The sequence below is a fragment of the Lissotriton helveticus genome, chromosome 1_2 (genome assembly GCF_964261635.1).
Source record: "Lissotriton helveticus chromosome 1_2, aLisHel1.1, whole genome shotgun sequence".
Lineage (NCBI taxonomy): Eukaryota > Metazoa > Chordata > Amphibia > Caudata > Salamandridae > Lissotriton > Lissotriton helveticus.
Window position 1 is genome coordinate 337,910,492 of NC_136058.1, and position 10,816 is coordinate 337,921,307.

Below are 10,816 nucleotides of genomic sequence, written 5' to 3' on the forward strand. Positions count from 1 at the left end.
ATATTGATAGTTAGAAAGATAGCCAGATAGACAGATCGATAGATAGATATTTATTTCAATGAAATAATTTCTTGATAAAACTGATTGTTTTGGGCTAGGAATTTCTGTATTGTAATATTTAGGAAAAAAGATTACTTGTCCTAACGAAAAGCAGCAAATCTGCCAATTACAATACTGTGAATTGATCGAGGGTATGCCTTAACCCCAAGGAGGTGAGCACTGTTTAACTGATGCCAATAAGTCCTCGTTAGTATAGTGGTCAGTATCCCCGCCTGTCACGTGGGGGACCGGGGTTCATTTCCCCGACGGGGAGGCGATTCCTTTTATTCACACAATTAAATAAAATGATGTACTTTCTAACATTGTAAAATATATCTGTCATTATCCTTGCCTATTCCGATTGAGAAAAAAAGGTTGAATTCACCGATGGACAAAATGCTTACTGATGTGTTAACTGAAATTCAGAATATGCTCTGAATATTTCAATATGCACAGGCGTACCATCAAAAACACTTTACATCTGCATTCTCTTGGAAAATGAGATGAAGCAGTGGTGAATCATAGGCTGCTGTTCCACTCGATTGGCACAATTTACAAGTAGAATGACTGCTTTTGGTTAGTAGTGACCCCTGGTGGCTAATAGTTATAAGCTGCAAATGGTAAAGTGAGCTGATTATATAGATATATATATATAAATATATATATTGATAGTTAGAAAGATAGCCAGATATACAGATTGATAGATAGATATTTATTTCAATGAAATAATTTCTTGATAAAACTGATTGTTTTTGGCTAGGAATTTCTGTATTGTAATATTTAGGAAAAAAGATGACTTGTCCTAACCAAAAGCAGCAAATCTGCCTATTACAATACTGTGAATTGATCGAGGGTATACCTTAACCCCAAGGAGGTGAGCACTCTTTAACAGATGCCAATAAGTCCTCGTTAGTATAGTGGTCAGTATCCCCGCCTGTCACGCGGGAGACCAGGGTTCAATTCCCCGACGGGGAGGCGATTTCTTTTATTCACACAAATAAATAAAATGATGTACTTTCTAACATTGTAAAATATATCTGTCATTATCCTTGCCTATTCCGATTGAGAAAAAAGGTTGAATTCAGTGATGGCCAAAATGCTTACTGATGTGTTAACTGAAATTCAGAATATGCTCTGAATATTTCAATATGCACAGGCGTACCATCAAAAACACTTTACATCTGCATTCTCTTGGAAAATGAGATGAAGCAGTGGTGAATCCTAGGCTGCTGTTCCACTCGATTGGCACAATTTACAAGTAGAATGACTGCATTTGGTTAGTAGTGACCCCTGGTGGCTAATAGTTATAAGCTGCAAGTGGTAAAGTGAGCTGATTTTATATATATATATATATATATATATATATATATATATATATATATATATATATATGTATATATATATATATATATATATATATATATATATATATATAAATATATATATTGATAGTTAGAAAGATAGCCAGATAGACAGATCGATAGATAGATATTTATTTCAATGAAATAATTTCTTGATAAAACTGATTGTTTTGGGCTAGGAATTTCTGTATTGTAATATTTAGGAAAAAAGATTACTTGTCCTAACGAAAAGCAGCAAATCTGCCAATTACAATACTGTGAATTGATCGAGTGTATGCCTTAACCCCAAGGAGGTGAGCACTGTTTAACTGATGCCAATAAGTCCTCGTTAGTATAGTGGTCAGTATCCCCGCCTGTCACGCGGGAGACCGGGGTTCATTTCCCCGACGGGGAGGCGATTCCTTTTATTCACACAATTAAATAAAATGATGTACTTTCTAACATTGTAAAATATATCTGTCATTATCCTTGCCTATTCCGATTGAGAAAAAAGGTTGAATTCACCGATGGACAAAATGCTTACTGATGTGTTAACTGAAATTCAGAATATGCTCTGAATATTTCAATATGCACAGGCGTACCATCAAAAACACTTTACATCTGCATTCACTTGGAAAATGAGATGAAGCAGTGGTGAATCCTAGGCTGCTGTTCCACTCGATTGGCACAATTTACAAGTAGAATGACTGCTTTTGGTTAGTAGTGACCCCTGGTGGCTAATAGTTATAAGCTGCAAATGGTAAAGTGAGCTGATTATATAGATATATATATATAAATATATATATTGATAGTTAGAAAGATAGCCAGATATACAGATCGATAGATAGATATTTATTTCAATGAAATAATTTCTTGATAAAACTGATTGTTTTTGGCTAGGAATTTCTGTATTGTAATATTTAGGAAAAAAGATGACTTGTCCTAACCAAAAGCAGCAAATCTGCCTATTACAATACTGTGAATTGATCGAGGGTATGCCTTAACCCCAAGGAGGTGAGCACTCTTTAACAGATGCCAATAAGTCCTCGTTAGTATAGTGGTCAGTATCCCCGCCTGTCACGCGGGAGACCGGGGTTCAATTCCCCGACGGGGAGGCGATTCCTTTTATTCACACAATTAAATAAAATGATGTACTTTCTAACATTGTAAAATATATCTGTCATTATCCTTGCCTATTCCGATTAAAAAAAAAAGGTTGAATTCAGTGATGGCCAAAATGCTTACTGATGTGTTAACTGAAATTCAGAATATGCTCTGAATATTTCAATATGCACAGGCGTACCATCAAAAACACTTTACATCTGCATTCTCTTGGAAAATGAGATGAAGCAGTGGTGAATCCTAGGCTGCTGTTCCACTCGATTGGCACAATTTACAAGTAGAATGACTGCATTTGGTTAGTAGTGACCCCTGGTGGCTAATAGTTATAAGCTGCAAGTGGTAAAGTGAGCTGATTTTATATATATATATATATATATTCACTGAAAAAACCATAGGTTATAGACCATATATAGTTAGGAATTAGCATTTAAAAAACCTTATTTTACTCACACAAAACCATTGAAATTCCATATATAGTTAGTTGCACTAACTATATATCGCGCACCCGCAATCCACTGCTGATGATGTCACATATTACATCATTCATGACATGGTCAGTGACATCACTGATGACATCACTGATGACATCTCAAATGACATCACTGATGACATCACTGATGACATCTCAAATGACAACACTGATGACATCATGACACACCAATACAAGTTACTACATACGCACTCACTGATTCCTACGTCTACACACACATTCACTCATTCACCCATACAATCACTCATACATACAGTCACTCATTATTACAACACTATCATATGCACTCATAGACCTATGCAGACAGTCACACACTGCCACTCATCCATGGAGTTACTCACACACCAAGTCAGTCCTGTAAAGAATCAATCACACTTCCATTTCTTCATCTATACAGTTAAACACAGAACACCATACTTCAGTGACATCACTGATGATATCACTAATGACATCTGAAATGACATCACTGATGACATCTTAAATGACATCACTGATGACATCATGACACACCAATACCAGTTACTACATACGCACTCACTGATTCGTACGTCTACACACACATTCACTCATTCACCCCTACAATTACTCATACATACAGTCACTTATTATTAGAACACTATCATATGCACTCATACACCTAGTCAGTCCTGTGAAGAATCAATCACACTTCGATTTCCTCATCTATAGTTAAACACAGAACACCATACTTTTCACACATATACTAACACATACTTACTCTCTTATACAATCACTGATACAAGTACACATTGATATGCACAGAGTCACACACCTCCCAGCCAGCCACACACACACTCAGTCTTCCATACATCCACTCATTCTTCAATATGTAAAACATATTTAAACTTTACAAAAACACACAGTCACTGGATGTTGTCATCAGTGATGTCATCAGTGATGTCATTTGAGATGTCATCAGTGATGTCATCAGTGATGTCACTGACCATGTCATGAATGATGTAATATGTGACATCATCAGCAGTGGATTGCGGGTGCGCGATATATAGTTAGTGCAACTAACTATATATGGAATTTCAATGGTTTTGTGTGAGTAAAATAAGGTTTTTTAAATGCTAATTCCTAACTATATATGGTCTATAACCTATGGTTTTTTCAGTGAATTTTCAAGGTTTTGTAAATGCTAATTCCTAACTATATATGGTCTATAACCTATGTTTTTTTCAGTGAATTTCATTGGTTTTTTAACAGCTAATATCTGTAGCTGTAAAATGTATTCTTCTTTAAATCCAAAAATATATTTTATATGTTTATTAATAACTTTTTTTAAAATATTTTTTTTTCTTCGTTCCCGCTTCGCGAATCGGGAAGCTTCCCGTTAGCTGACCTTGATGCCGCGAAATAGACCACGAGCCGGTAAACGTTTCTTTACCGCAACTGCCGCGTTAGAAAACAACATCGTGACGCCTCCCGTCCGCATGACGTTTCGCGTTGTCGCGTGATACGTCATATGACGTGCTACGTTAGCGAACTCGTACGCTTACCGAGTCGCAAAGCACAGGTTTCTGGAAGCAAACCGGGAGGCCCTGCAAAGCGCGTAACATACACACAGCAGGTCATGTGACTTGGTAATAACACTTTTCATTGGTTCATTTCACTTTCGGTTTCCTAATGATGTAAGACTAGGTCATATGATCTAAAATGAACACTTTTCATTGGTTGAGAAATATTTTTTTTCCCAAATGGTGAAAATCCCTCCTTCTTTCCTCACTCTGACTTTCATCATTGTGAGAGAAAGACCCTTTGTTACCAGTGAGCAATGGCTTCTTTACTAGCTTCAGCTGGTGCTTCCCCACCACCTCCACCACATCCAAGGAAGAGTGGACCACCTGCTAAAGTTATAATTCAGCAAGAAGACGAAGAAGAGGAACAGGACGACCTAGATAATCTCCCTATTATGGCCAGAAGATCTGTTGTACCGGAAGTAACGGGACCAGAGGGCAGGGAGATGGTGCCAAATATACAAACGAGATTTCGTGAAGTAAAACAAGTCTGCCTACATTGCAGTGGATTCATTTGCTACGCAGAAAGTAGCATCACTCTGATCAACAGAGCTATTGACAATCATGCTCATGTTTGTCCGAAACTCCCCAAACAATAAATTCTTTTTTTTTGTTTTCTTGCTCCTGTTGAGCCCTTTACAATGAATCGTTTTCGTTGCCCCCTCCGAAAAAAAAACAAAAAAATTATAAAACTGTTCAGAAAAATTCAAAAAAAGTAAAAAAATGTTCAGAAAAATAATAAAAAAAATATAAAACAACAAAAACAATTAAAAAAAAAGTTCTTTTCAGAACTACCTCCCCGTTATTAAAAAATTGGTACAATATTTGCAACTGTGCCAACCTCTATTTCTCTTAGTTCGCTTCCCAGTTCGCTCCCCGGTACGCGAACCGGAAGCGAACCCAAATTTTTTTTTTAAAAAAAAAGAACAGTAAGTATAAGGGAAGGAAACAGACACTTATGTTAAAAGAAAGACAGCTATAAGGGAGTAAACTAGAGATACTATTACCCGTAATCCACTGCTGATGATGTCACATATTACATCATTCATGACATGCTCAGTGACATCATCAGCAGAGGATTGCGGGTAACAGTATCCCTAGTTTATTCCCTATAGCTGTGTTTCTTTTAACATAACTGTCTGTTTCCTTCCCTTATACTTACTGTTCTTTTTAAAAAAAAATTTTTAGATCAGTCAGAAACAGTGAAAGTAATGAAATATAAAAGACTACGTAGAATATGAGGACTGTATGCAACAACTTTGACACTTACAGAAGCCTCACCTTCTCCATGCCTCCTACACAGTTCTACATGTACATCATAAATGCAAACAGAACAGAATTAATTATACATGTTAAATGGTTTATTTTTGCTGTTCTCAGAATGTATCAAATTTCACTAAAACAGTGACTTGAAGGTATTCATCATATAACAGCGGGGAAAAAAAAACACAATCAAAATGATTGTGTTTAAAAAACCCATACAATATTAGAAATCAGAATTCAGAACTCCTTAAAGTTAACTTACTTTCCATGACGGCCAAGGATGTCCTATGAACAGCTTACACTCTGTTGTGCTGTTATTACTTTCAACCCGCCACTTTCTGAAAGAAAACCTCCATCGTTTTCAAAAACATGTTACATACAATAAATGACTTCTTGCTCTCTACCACAAGATTCCACAAGGCCAAATCTTGTCAGAGCCATGTATAACTCTTGGATTTCTTGTTAGCCAATCCCGTCTTTTCGCATTTCCACAACTTTCAGAATTAAAATGTTGAAGATCATTTACACAATCCTGGACTAGTAATATCTTCCCCTTCTTCCTCAATCATGTTCTACATTTCCTATCACACTGATACTGCTTACTATGAAGCAGACTTACACTACCTTTATGACTAGTACAATTATTTAATTCTCTACATCACTTTTAATCACAAAGCAATGTAAAACAGTAGACAGCATTGCAGACTTACATTCCCTCTACTCCATGTTTTGATTGGCTGCTTCAATTAGCTTATAAAAAGAAACAGTTTTTCTGAACTCATTCAAAGTGCACGTATTTCTCCATAAAGTCCAGTGTAATGGTAAGAAGTTATGTCTCTGTACTACACTTATCCTCAAGGCCAAATCGTGTAGGAGCCATGAGAACTTCTTGAAATTCCTCAGAGCACATCCCGAGATTCTTTCCCTAAAATTTTGGTTTTAAAAACACCAGGTAAGAGTTTTTAAGGTCAAACGGCAATTTTTTTTTGAAAATTAAAACAGAATCATTGCAGAATGACCAGCCATTTCTACACTTTAAATAAGCTGTATAATGTCCTGATGTTATTGAAGGACCATCATGATATATAATTGCTACAGTTACAAAAGTCCTTCCTGATATTGACAACTGTGAAGCCACAAAATTTTTAATTAAAGTTGTCAATTTTGTTCCATCAGGCCTACATCGTTGGAACATTAAAATGACATACTGGCCATATGTTCGTATAAATAATGTGGACATCATTTCAGATTTACATTGGCTACACTCCATGTTGTGATCAGCTGCTTTTACTAGCTTATTAAAAGAGACTGATTTACTGTCTGGCAAAGTTAAATATATAAATCTTTCTGAGTCTACACTAGTAGTACTTGATACCCTACAGTTCTCGCAGTCATGCTGCCATTGATAAGAAAGCCCAAACAGGTGATCTACATCTACACCTTCATCATGCAATACATCAAGCATGTACATTAAAAACTCCTGACAATCTTGCTGACTATTTTGAGAGAATTGTGTTTGGCCTGAACATCTGTCTAACAGATTTCGAATTTCAGACACACTTTCTATGTTTGTTCTATCAGTGCTACATTTCTCTAACACAGAATTTAACAAACTGCAAAATCTTTGATCAGAATTGACCACAATCTCTTCTTTTACATTTTCTAGAGAAAACAAAACATTAACTACTACATTAGCATAGCAGTTGACACCAGAACTGTTTTCAAATTGAAAACCAACAACATCTTCAACAGAATCCTTTTTGTTTCTGCTTGTAATTTCAGGTTCATCGACTTTTCGTCTTTTTGCTACAACCTCCCCAGTATTGGTCACATTTCTTCGTTTCCGGCCTACCACACGTTTCTCAAACAAAGGATACTGAGGCAAATGTGGCGCATACTCTCTTCTCAACCTATTGTATTCCTTAACACAATCTAGATCCGCACAAATGTTTGTGACATCACACTCAATCAAGTACAATCCCGATAAAGTCCTAACTCGTGACAATGCCACATATGCCATACCCTCCTTGAACACAGAACTGCCAATATTCACCAATGCACAGTCTACACTTAAACCTTGCGATTTATGAATTGTCACCGCATATGCCAAGCAAACAGGAAACTGCTTACGACGAACATATAAGTCTTTTACAAGCAAAAATCTAGCAGAACAACGAGCAATTAGCTGTACTTCCTCAATGCCATCAAATTTAATTTTTAAAAATTCAATTCCATCTCTATTTCTGTATTTCACAAAATCAACAACATTACCCATTGATCCATTTACCAGACCTCTTTCAACATGTAAATTCCTTCTTAAAATTATACGGCAGTTCAAGCACACATTCAGAGTCTTTTCAAAACCCGCAGTTTTAGATATACTCTTCTCTAATGAATCCAATTTTGTTTTCAGATTCTCAGACAAAATAATTGTTGATCCCATATGCTCTACTCTGTCAATAGCTTCCAATTTCACAATCTCTTGCTTTTCTAAATGCAACATTTTGTTGTTGAATTTGGCACATTCTGCAAGAGTTGGCATCAAACATATTCCAGATTTTTTCTCAGTAACTTTCTGAAAAATATTCTCAGGCACAACATCTTCGTCTGGATATAAATTTGTCAGTAATCGTGCATGTAAAGCTTCTTTCCCATGCTCGGTCACTTTTCCAATTCTAACATCTTGTAGAATAGTCTTGTAAACTTCATCCTTTGCCTGACGCATATTTTCATGCAGTTCAGCATAATTGAAGTTTAACCATATATTGACGTTGCCAATACTCCCTAAGCACTTCCTGGTATCTTCATGCGTGAGCATTTTGAACACAGGTTGCCCTTTCACTGGTGTCAGCTGCAGAAGATCTCCGAAAACAATGATGTGTTTGCCACCAAGTAACACATCATACTCTGTTTTGAGAACTTCTTGCATTCTCAAATGCACAAAGGCAAGCATGACATTGGAAACCATGCTTACTTCGTCAATGATAAGAAGTTTCATTTTCCTCAAGACTCTTGAAACTTCAAAACAAGCATCTCCAGATAGCTTGTGATATTCTAATTTGTTGTCATGCTCCACTGGCAGCATCAGTAAACGATGTAAAGTAATCCCTTTAATGTTATGTGCTGCCAGTCCAGTTGGAGCGGTGACAACACAAGACAGCGATGACTCTGTCCTTTCCTGCAAATAACATGAAATTGCTTTAATAAGGAAACTTTTTCCAGTTCCCGCTTCTCCACTCACGTACAGTCGGACAGGCTTCAACGACGTACATGAGCACTCTTTCTTGTCATGACTTAATCCATGATCAATTTGCATGGTAAGTTCGTCATATATTTTCCTCTGCTCAACGTTGAGTTGTCTTTCCAACTCTTCTAAGTTAACCGCATCCTCCTGAGCATGTGCCATGGCTCTTTCCACTTCATTCATAGCAGTGGCAGCTTCATTTTCGATAAGAGGTCCTCCTAGTGGATCCTGACTCAATGAAGCAGAACTCTGACTGTCCTGAGAACTGTCTCTGGCAATCTCGGCTGCAATCGTTGCTTCCTGCTCAATTTCCACATTCAACATTTCTACATATTTGGGAAAAGCAGGACATTCTATGGTCTCCTTGGCAGCATTGAATGAGTCTTCGTAACAAAGGAAATCTCCAAGCAGTTCCTCTTCTGCACGCCAAGGCTTAAAAAGTTGCAAAAGTGCTAAATAGAAAAACTCCTTTTTTTCAGGAGATTCGCCACTCAATTTTCGATGGTTTATCAAGTGGCATTTTCTTTGCTTGACTAGACATCCCTCACTTCCTATTACAGCATACACTCCTTTCTCAGTATCTTCTTTGATGCTCCTCTTGAATATGTAATTTTGCAGAACCTCATACAGACAAACATTCTCGAGGTGACTGCTTCGATTTGGATAATATGTATCCAACATGTTGCTCTTCAAAATGTCGGTACTGTTTGGCTCCTTTTCCGCCAAATACTCAATTTCCCGCACAGGTTTCAGAACTCGATTACGCGTTGCAGCAAGACCAACACTCGCCCAAACGATACTCCTGGACTTGGCATAGAGACTTGCTGAAGACAACCGGTCAGAACATTCGTAAGCTCCGATTTCTCGATGCGACAACATCTTCAGACTGAAACTGTACAACTTCTTGCTGAGGCTCTTTTCATGGGAAATGTCCTCCCACATATCCTTCAATTCTGTCTTCTCTTTTTTGGTGATGTAAGATGTCACATACCGAGCCACAGCCATACAGTTATCAGCCACAAACTGTATATCCATGTTAGCATTCCACATGGACAAAATCACCGGGTTGTAGTCGTTAATGTACTTAGACTCTTCGTTCCTCTTCAAATTGTATATGTTTTTAAGTGATTTCTTCATCACATTATGTCGCAGCGAAGACATGAAACTGTTCACTCTTCCTTTAGAAATCACCGGTCGTGGAAAGCCGAAACGACATTTGGTGTAGAACTTGTCTTTGTTCCGGAATTTACGACGACAGTACTTTCCACATCGATGGCTTTGGAAACGTAGAACTTTTTCTCGTAGGCTTTTTTTCTCCTTTGCGTTTGGAACAGCACACGTAGAATACTGTTCTATGAAACTCATCACTGAGTCTTCTGCATCCGTTCCAAATTTAGGTGCATCCTTGATCCACAGCAACATATGTATATGAGGAGCACCTCTTGCTTGGTACTCCTTCCTCCAGAAGAAATCCAACACCTCTCCAAGAGGTGGATTCTTCTTATTCATGATGAAAGACATCATACCTTCAAATCTATGATTGAAGTACCTACATACATTGACTGGATCCAAAGAGCACAGTTCTCCGGGTGTCTTGAATTCGATGTTTTCTACGTTAGCATTTGCCTCTCGTAGAAATTCAAGTAAGTCTTCCCAGCCATACTCAGCACAGCTCAAAGTGAGGAACCATGTGGGAGTTCCTAAGTTCCTTAGCATACATTTTAAATCACCATGACGACGGTACCAGTACTCATTAGTACCACGCTGACACGCCATGAGA

At 37.4% G+C, this 10,816-nt stretch overlaps 2 non-coding genes across 2 annotated transcripts; both read left to right on the forward strand.

Moving 5' to 3' along the window:
- The first annotated feature begins 942 nt into the window (after positions 1–942).
- TRNAD-GUC (transfer RNA aspartic acid (anticodon GUC)) lies at positions 943–1,014 on the forward strand. Its single transcript has one exon. It is a non-coding gene; the product is annotated as a tRNA-Asp (tRNA).
- A 1,408-nt stretch (positions 1,015–2,422) lies between these two features.
- On the forward strand, positions 2,423–2,494 carry TRNAD-GUC (transfer RNA aspartic acid (anticodon GUC)). The gene has a single exon. It is a non-coding gene; the product is annotated as a tRNA-Asp (tRNA).
- Positions 2,495–10,816: the final 8,322 nt, after the last annotated feature.